Here is a 9,822-nt window from a genome sequence, read left to right as displayed (position 1 = left end):
CACCAGTAGTTTACTTCTTGTTTGTCCTTTTTACCAGGTAAAAGATGATCTGAATGCTAAAAATAGCATGGCACCTATAATTTATTCAGTAGTTTTTATTTCAGGTTTTGGTGCCCCAGTTAGTAGAAATGAAATACAGTGTAGAGGCTTTATTTGAGGAAAAATAATTTTCAACTTTCCCTGCAGATAGAGAATTACAAAAAAAGGGCTTTGTGCCAGGTATCTGCTTTAATAATTCTATAAACGGTGGCAAAAGAAAGAGTTACAACAAACCTGGAACTCAACTGCAGCATCTTTTCTATTCTTCCAGTGCCTAATGTCTGTATTTTACATAGAATCTGCTGTGGATATTTTTCTGTTTTCTCTTTGGGGGGAAAAAAATACTCTGCTTCTGCTCTTTTAGTCAGAGAATTGTTTGTTGTGTCTTTTACACCTGATGGGTTTTCCCAGACAAAATAGGGAAAGTTCAATATCTATAGTTTCATTTCTTATCAATTTGGAAAGATGTGATTATTTCTGTTGAACTTTTCCAGAGATGACAGGGCTTCAGGTAGGGATCTTTAGGCAGTAATTATTTCTGATAGGAAGACAATAAATGGACTAGATATTTGCTATTTACTTTGATATTCAGCCTTGTTCTAAATACCTAATCATTATGTTTATGAGACAAAGTAACCTCTGTGTTTTGGCACTAAATTTTACTATTCATTCTCTGTTGTGCCTGGACTTGTGTCTACAGTAGCTTTCTCAATGTATATGGTCTGAATTGTCAAAACAAATAGATTGAAAAGGGTGCATTGAAATCTGTTGAAGGTGTGGATAAAAAAAATGCTTTTTCTTACTGAGAGGAGAACTGAGCACATGAAGACCAAAGAGACTTTTCCCACTAATACTCTTCACTGAATTTCCATTATTGCAAAGTTAGTTTAGTGCTGAAAATAAGAAATGGCACTCATGATAGAGCTTACTCATTCCGTATTTTCCTGTAAAATAAAATTAGCTTCTATAAATAAATAAAACCATACGTTTTAGTCTAATACCTTTTTAGTCTACATTGTATTCTCTTCAGGTACTATAATATAGATGTTTCAAGAATGCACACTGAACATTGAATCCTGGACATCAAGGTTATTGCATTCTCATAAATATTCATGTAAAGTATGTTAAGGATTGTCATACATCCAAACTGGTACTGGGTAGTTCTCAGTAAAATGTGTTATGCAAATCTACCTTGTTTTAAGGAGAGTTATGTGAATATGATAAATTCAGCTATCTTCAGATGACTTATAAAAACAGTAAGAAAAGAGCAGTGAAAAAAGGATGTCCAAACCAGCTTGGTTGCCCTGTTAAGGACTGCTGCCCAGGATTGCTTGTGTTAGTGGGTCATCCTGTACCAGCCAGCCCAGCTCGGCAAGGTGCTGAGCTCCCCAGCTGCCACCACGATCACTGGGAAGACGAAAGACATCTGCACCTTACAGCTACAAACCCACAGATAAAAAGGAATAGCAGGTTTTCTCCGAGGCCCACAACAGAATGACGATGTTCTGTGAACTATAGAAGTTTCAGTTAAAATAGAGCCTGGTGCCAGGTTTCCCCACGCTAATTCAGGGGCAGCTTCTTGAACACATCAGACCGCTCGAGGTCAGTCCCGTACTGCTGTGCCTTCCGGCACCGGCACCTGGACCCCGGCCAGCCGCTGGGGCACCCCGGCATGAGCTGTGGCGATGGGTGCACCCTTTCAGCAGATGCTCAGGCACCCCGCTGAGTCAAGGCTGATAACACCTCGCTCCGGATCCTGGCACTAGGACTGGTCTGAGTACAAGGAGATGCTCTGCAGCTCTCTCCTCTGGTGGAACATTGTACACAGGTCTTGGTTTTAGATCTGGGTTTGGTGTTTTGTATTGGTTTTTTATATAGATCTCATTGCAGATATTGTTTTGTCTTTAAATGGCTGTAGGGAAAGCATAGTCTATAATATTTGAGGCTCATTTTCATACAAAGTCATGATCTAGACCTCATAGTTTCACAAGCAGATGAAATAAGACAGCTGTTTATTTCCCCAGATGCTCCAGTTCAGGGCAGTGGCACAGAGGGCATGCTTGTGGCAAACTGGATTTTGGCAGATGTTTTGGAGGAAGGCAGTTCTTTCTCCCTTTGTAGCTGGGTTTTGAAACATTCCTCTTGTACCTCACCTTGAGAATTTTTACTCAAATCAGTTTTGTGCAGGGGGCTCTTTTTCAGTGAAAAATGTCATCGCAGGCTTGATATTTAAGTCATAATTTTTTGTGAGCATAAACTTGGGCACCCAACTGTAGTAAAATAATAGGTCAGTTGATCCTGCTTGACACCGGCTCAGTCCAAGCAATCTCACGGTTACTTTTGACGGCGTTGATGCATATCCAGTGTGGGGAATAACTGGGTTTGAATGGACTGAAGGCAAACATCTTTTACATTGCTCTTCTGTACTTTATAAGACATTCCATGTACCGATTTTAATTTCATTAAACCTGGTGAGGACCAGCTAATGCACATTGTATCTGTCCTCAGGGAAGGTTTTATTTTCTTTTACCTTGGTACACATTAATAATGGCATGCTTTGTTTGTTTCTAATTTTGATGTTCCAAGGGATAATTTCTTTAATTTCCAAGGCTTTTGTTACCTATATTGAACCCTCTCTTTAATAAGTTAGCACATGTAAATCAAAGTAGTTAATTCCTATTATACTGGATTTCCATGAAGTATATTTCCCTAGTAGTACCTAGGAAGTTGATGCAGGGTTTTTTAACCAGTACTATGACTTATTCACAATTATTTCATTCCGCAGTTGTTTAATGACTTGTACTAAGGTAAAGACTGCATAGTATTAATTTTACTTTATATGACTGATGAGGAAAAGAGTAATGATGTTTTCTTGTGTGGTGCCTCTGATGTCAGGGCTGGGTTTACACCATGTGCATGAGAGTACGGATTCAGCTCCTGGATCCATCACGTGTGTGCTGTGTGACTGTGGACCAGCCGTGCCATGTTTGTTTCTGTGATTTGCCCTTGAACTGGGGAAAGCCGTAATGCCTTGCTGCTGGCGGAGAATATTGTGGGAATGCGTGGGCTTCGATGCTGTCCTCTTGGAGGCCAGCTGCTTAACTTCTCAAAACCATTTTTCTTTGCTTGTTAAGAAAGTTACCATTTCATTATCCCAGCTCAGGATTAATGGAGCTGTTTGATGAGTCTGGTAGGGTGGGTTGTGAGAAAGGGAGGGAAAAATCTTTCCTGGTGTTCCTTTTCCTTATGTCTTATCTCGGCTTTACCGAGAGCCTCAGCAGCACAGCGCTGACCTCGAGAGGGCTACAAAGCATGTTTGTACTTGCTAATTTTGCTGCACCTGGTGAAGGACTGATGATATCAGCATGTCTGCTCAGCATGGGAGTTGTGGCACATGGATCTTGCTGAAGCTTATGTAAAACTGACCACTGCACCACTAGAACAATGAGGATGTCATCCTGAGATTCATCCATTGCACTTGCTAGACCGTTGCCTGTCTGTGAATCTAAACTCCTTTTATACAGTTACATGGTCAAGATGCACTATATCATATTCCAGAAATTTAACTCCTTTATATTTGTTTTTTTGTCAGGATTTGTAATAGGAAGCTTTTGCTGAGTGGCAACTTCAGTGTTAACAAGTATTGCAAGCATTGGCTGGGCATGGTTGATAGATTAATACCTGCTGCAGTCTCAGATGATGAGAACACAAACGCTATAGACATCATAAGCACAAGAAGTCAAATTCCAGAAGACAAAATGTTGGTTTCTTTTCAATTAGAGCTGCACAAGAAAATAATAAGTGGTGTTTCTGTACCCTCTGTTACCCAGTCTTTAGGCTGGTACACCTACGTCACAATGATCAACTTGTCAGGTTTCTCTAGGCACTTACATGATCTTCTACCTATTTTTCCTGAGCAGTCTGGTTCTTTTAGGATGTAGGAGCATGTATTTGGACATTTGTAGAAATGCTGATCAGCTTCAGACATCTTCAGAAGCTGGATGATGCTGCAGAGCAGACTGTGTGAATTATTTCAGTGCCTAAAGGCTTCAATACCTTCAATTACTTAAGTGACTTTGACCAAGTAAATCTCTGGAGCTCTGGCAAGCCCTTTCCAATTCAAGAAATCTTTTACCAAGTTGTTTAGGTCCTACAGCTCACTGTGGACAGTGACATGAATATGGTTCAAAGCTGCATCGGTCAGGGAAGATTCAGGCTGGACGTTAGGAAGCTTTTCTTTACAGACAGGGTGGTCAAAGCCTGCAACAGGCTTCCTAGGGAGGTGGTTGGTGCCCCGTGCCTGCCAGCGCTTAAGAGGCATTTGGACAATGGCCTTGACAACATGATTTAATTTTTGGACAGCACTGAAGCGTTCAGGCAGCTGCAGTAGATGATCCTTGTAGGTCCCTTCCAGCTGAAGTAGTCTATTCTATTCTACAAATCAGCAAAAGGAAGCAGCACTGGCTGTTGGGCACGGCAGGGGAGCCAAGAGTTGCACTTCTTCACCCAGAGTATAGAAAAAGCGCTCAGCCCAGACCCAGGTGCCCTGCTTTTGCTCAGAAGGAGCCTTTCCCCAGGGACTTTTTTCACTCATGAGGTTCCAAATCTCATAATTACCTAAATATTAAAATATACAAGAAATCAAGCTGCTAGTTCTGCCTGGCAGCTTAGTATGTTACCAGTGTCACCTCGCATCTTGTCCCCCTGGCAATGCATAAGTAAACCTAAATGGCAGTTGTCTGATCAGAAGAAAAGAAGGGAAAGAAAAAAAGAAAGCCTGACCCCACTTCTGTCTGTTTGCTATTTGAGGTGAGCAGCAGGAGGGCTGAAAGGACACAGAAGCCAGAGGGAGGCCCCCATGGCCAGGCAGGGTGAGCAGGGACAAGGACGGTGCCTGGGGTGTGATGAGAGCGGCACATCCCCGTAGGGAACTGGCAGCACCTTGGGAAGAAAGTGAAGTTTTCTGGGCTTTAGCCAATTTGTGAGTCATGAACTAGTGGTAACCATAGTTTCAGAAACGCTGTTGTGAGGCCAGACTAACAGCCCACTTTGTGGTTGGTCTTGGTGTATGCACATGGGAGAGGACAAAGGATGTCACCTCCAGATCCACAGGGCCAGGAAAAACAAGTTTTTACCAAGTATCAGAAGAGATGGTTACAGAGGAGACATAGGACTGGTTTCTAATTTTGTGTTGGAACCCCTTCTGCTGCTCAGGCAGTAAGGTAGAGCCTTAACATCGGTCCCCCCCCAGCCCCCCCCCCCCGCCCCCCCCAGCCATTTCTAACTGCATCATGTGATTTTTTTCACACCTAGCCAAGGATAAAAGGCACTGTGGCATGTGGCAGAGTAATTCCGAAATTTTCACAGGGCAACATATCTGGTATTTTCACAAATCCCTGATGTCAGATTTCGCATTTGTTTTGGGGCCAGAGCATTGCCCCCAAGAAGCCCCTCTGTGCCGGCTGGCTGGCACGGCTGGGGCTGGGGGGGCTGCCCACTGCCGGCAGCAGCCCTCGCCGATCCAGCACCCCTCTTCTGCAGAGGGACAAGCTGTGCAGGTTTTCCAGGCAGCGGCAGCTCAGACCCTTTGACCAGGGCTTTGGATGAGGGACCACAGCTGCGGCCACTGCGCTGCTGCTGCCCCTGGAGCCTCACACAGGTGACAAGATGGCTCTAAATGGAGGTGGGGGCTGCTGGGCTGCTGGGCTGCGGCACCTGGGCACGGGCTGGCTGCCGGGAGTGGTGAAAGGACAATGAAAGCCACAGCTGTGGAGGTGGGAGAGGGATTTTTTGCTTTCAAACCAGAGTACAGTGGTTGTATACAAGCAGTGAAAGAAGGGAGCCTTCTTACTGCCAGCTCGTCTGAAATCAGCCCTCTGACTGCAAGTTGCGCTGTGATGCTTGTGTGGTTAGGTGCTAACACCTGGGTATTCTGCAGCTAACATCCAAGTGTCGTACATAATAATTATCTTCCTGAAATACGAATTTTTAAATTTGATTAATTGAGCAGGCTTTACCACCAGGACGTTTTTGGTTCAATAAAATTAAGTGTCTGCAGAAATTTCACTTAGCGTTTCTCTTCCTTACACATGCCTCATGGTGGTTAAACAGCTTTCTTCTAACTGTTATCTCTCTTTTATAGATTTAGTTTGGAGGGGTTTAAGAAATTAAGCACAATGCAACAAGTTACGTAATTTTAAAATTTACCATATAAGCATCCTTAAAAGAAAAAATATACATAATTATTCTTTATTTATAATATAAACATTGTTTATAATCGTACTTATTACTTGTTTCAGTCAAAACCAGAAACCTGTAGTCAGATGTACTAAGCTAGACCAAGAATTATCTGGCTATAATGCCATTTTTTACTCACCTGTTGGTGCATTTCCTGTTGTTTCAATACTGTAATGTATTTCTTATCATTTTAACACATGAATTCAATGCATGCAAGTGTACAGTTCCACCGGGACCGGCTACAAGCTATCAGTAAACTGGAACATCTGTTATATTTGTGTACCCACACACACATCTACATTACCAAACAGCCTGCTTACAGGGCACGTAAAGACCAGTAAAACCATCAATATTTTCCTATCAGACAATAATAAACCCAAACCAGATATAAGTACGCATCTTGTGGTTCATATCATGGATTCTCCCTTTGCAGTAGTTTTTCTTTTCTGAATTCAGTGATTTAACTGCAGTTGAAAAACACCACAGCAATTGTAAAACTCCATATATTGGAAGGTGAGAAACAATAGCAAAACATTCTGTTTGGGAAGTCTGTGCATGACACCCATATAATTTAAGATTAATTCGTATTGTTGTTTTCAAAATCTGTCATGATGATAAAACTGACAGCTGCATAGCAGGTTGTAACTGCTTCCCTGTCCACAGAGCTCCTGCCCTTGGCTCCTTCTCCTCCTCCTGGAAGATATGGGTCACTGTTTCAGTGCTCGAATAATACAGTTGTTCTTTGTAGGAAATGGCTGAAATCTTTGAAAAAGGCTTTGGGATTAAACCTGTCAGTAATTCTGTACTGCAGTGTGGGAATAAATGTAACCTGCTGGCTAAGAGGTACCTTTTAAAGGAATATCTGGGGTTTTACCATCTTATCTGTCAAAGCTGATGGGTAAAACTAAGTCATTTAGATTTAGTGGTATTAGCACACCTTTCTACAGAGTTCAGAGTTAGTGCAGCACAGCAGACTGCCTTAGCTTTTTGGTTTTTAAACAATTAACAAAAAAAGAAGGAAAGAAAAAAAAGTAATGGGGTTTTCAGTGATGGTGTGACATTTAGAGCCTTAACCTAGATTATCTCTCTTCCTACAGCATATGAAGGGTCTTAATCTGCTGTAGACTTTTCATTACTGATTTTTCAAATGGTGGCAAACCAAAGATAATATACCATGCGCTTTCTACTATGAGCTGAGCTGGTCTCCCACGTCGAGTCTTAGCCACAAGATACATGAAATGCTTATGGCTCCAAAGCATTTTTCCTGCTTGCAGGTGATGGCTCAGTAAGTGGTTATTCTGCTGAGTGCCAGTTCACCGGGTGTTGTGTAGCTGGATTGTTTCAGCATGTTATCTACTGACACTGCAATAGTAGTCAAACTTTTTTATTTTCTATAGGGTTTACAAAGCCTGAGTTTACTAAGTAGAATAATTAGTTTGCACTACATGGCCATCACAAAATTTTAGTGAAATCAGGCAGTTTTTTTATTGCATTTCCTTTAACACTGGACAAAGTGACCCGAGGACACAGCTGCACCACTGCTGATGCCACTGCTCGGGAGCTGGGTGCCGCAGCCGGCAGCAGCCACGCGCAGCCCTGGCTCCCTGCAGAATGCAAGAGGCTCGGGAAAAAGGTGAAGTCGGGTGTATTTCTGATAGTGTTTTTTTCTGTCTCTCCAGTGTCTATGTGTCTGGAGCAAAACAGAAGAGGTAAGGAAAAAAAAGGTCTTTCTGCAATATTTGTTTTAAATGAGAGGCAGTCAGACAATTAGGATGCAGACTGCTTCCCTCCTGTCCCTGGAACAGATAACAAAACAAAAATGTAATTGTTCTTCATCTTACTTTCCCCACTTTTCTACATCACAATAGATATATGACAGAACTAAACACAGGAAAAAATACCGTGCCCAGGGGGACTGTTTATAGACGAGGACACCTACAAGTAAAGGATTTTGGTATCATTACACTGTCAGCATTTCTTTGATCTGGCATGTTCAGGGAAAAAGATTTATTGTTATCGTGTTCTCAATAAGCCAGCGGCTGCACTTATGATATTTGCAACACAATCAGCACCCAGAAATTATATGCATGGATCCCCACTACTCTTGCTTCGCTGTTCTCCATTCCCACAGTCACTGCAGGCAGACATCAACAAACTGGGGTATCGCACACCTATGCTCCTTGAAGAAGCAGCCCGACGAAACAGGAAAAGTATTTAGTCTTAAGGTACAACTTACCTGATTAAAAGTAGGTGGCTTGTTTTTCTGTGAGTAGAGGGAAAGGGTCACTTCTAGGGTGAAACACATTTTATTTTACAAGAGACGCTAACACAGAGTGCTGGCTCTTCTCCGTATTAAAAGACCCAACGTGAGTAATTCAGATATAGACTTTAGCCATGCAGCTCTCTAAGCTCAGGTGAGATAAACATCACTTTGAATGTCATTATTTTGTTTTACTCAAAAATTCCAGCCCAACCCTCTGCTCTTCAGTTGCATGTTACCTGTTTCATCTCATTGCCACCTCTGAGAAAGAGCATATAATCTCCTGCACAAACCCACACTTGCCCCTCACTGGTTTGATGAGTGCGTCCCTGCCTGGTCAGACTCTTGTGACTGAAGATACACTCAAACGACCATTTCAGAAATGACAGTGGCAGTTAAAGATGTTACCACAATTTTTGTTTCTGCAGCAACAGTGTATGCTACCCCCACCCAACTTCTTGTCTGGTGTGGGGTTGTAACCTCAGAAATGGTGCAGCCATCCCACAGCACCTGTCCAAACACTGGCTTTCTTTGCATTCATTGCATCTTTTTCGGTATTTTAGATAAGAATGTGTCCAAGGTACATGTTAACTCTTGGTAGAACGTTCACATTGGCACATGCCTGAGAAACATAAAATATAATAATAAAGGGAGGGGGAGATAAGGTTGTTGAGTTGCAATTTATTGCAAAATAATATTGAAAGGACCAGCTTATCTGTGCTTTATCTGACTGTCTTTTTATTGCCTTTGGGAAGAGTTAGAGAGGCAGTACCTTTATTTAAGGCAATGTCACTACTGTGACAATAAGGGACAACCACTAGTCACAAAGCTTGTCATCTGAAGTTTGTCAATACGGTAAGAAAACAAATAACTGCAAAAAATTGGAAAGCTAAAAACACAGTAAGGTTCAGACTGAAAAACCTTGGTTAGGCCTTCTCAGTAAGTGGGTAAAAAAATCTTTTTGTAACTGTGGTCTCATAACTGTTGTGCATCATCAGCGTTGCATCTCCAGTGTTTTCAGGTTGAAAGGAAGATGCTTGTAGTTCAAGTTTCCCTACTCTCTTCTTTCTGAGTGGTTCACAGAGTTTGAACTGTGAAGGATAATCCCTAGAATACAAAGTTAATCACAATGCCTTGAATACAGTATTTCATGTAAATAACTAAGCAAATGTAACAACATGTTTTTCTCTTGATGTCTTCACTATCACCTGACTCTTTTCACACCTGAATACTGAATATTATAAATAAATAAAAAAAAAACCAACTGGCTGTAGTTCCTCACATTC

The sequence above is a fragment of the Falco biarmicus genome, chromosome 2 (assembly GCF_023638135.1).
Source record: "Falco biarmicus isolate bFalBia1 chromosome 2, bFalBia1.pri, whole genome shotgun sequence".
Lineage (NCBI taxonomy): Eukaryota > Metazoa > Chordata > Aves > Falconiformes > Falconidae > Falco > Falco biarmicus.
This window is presented reverse-complemented; position numbering follows the sequence as displayed.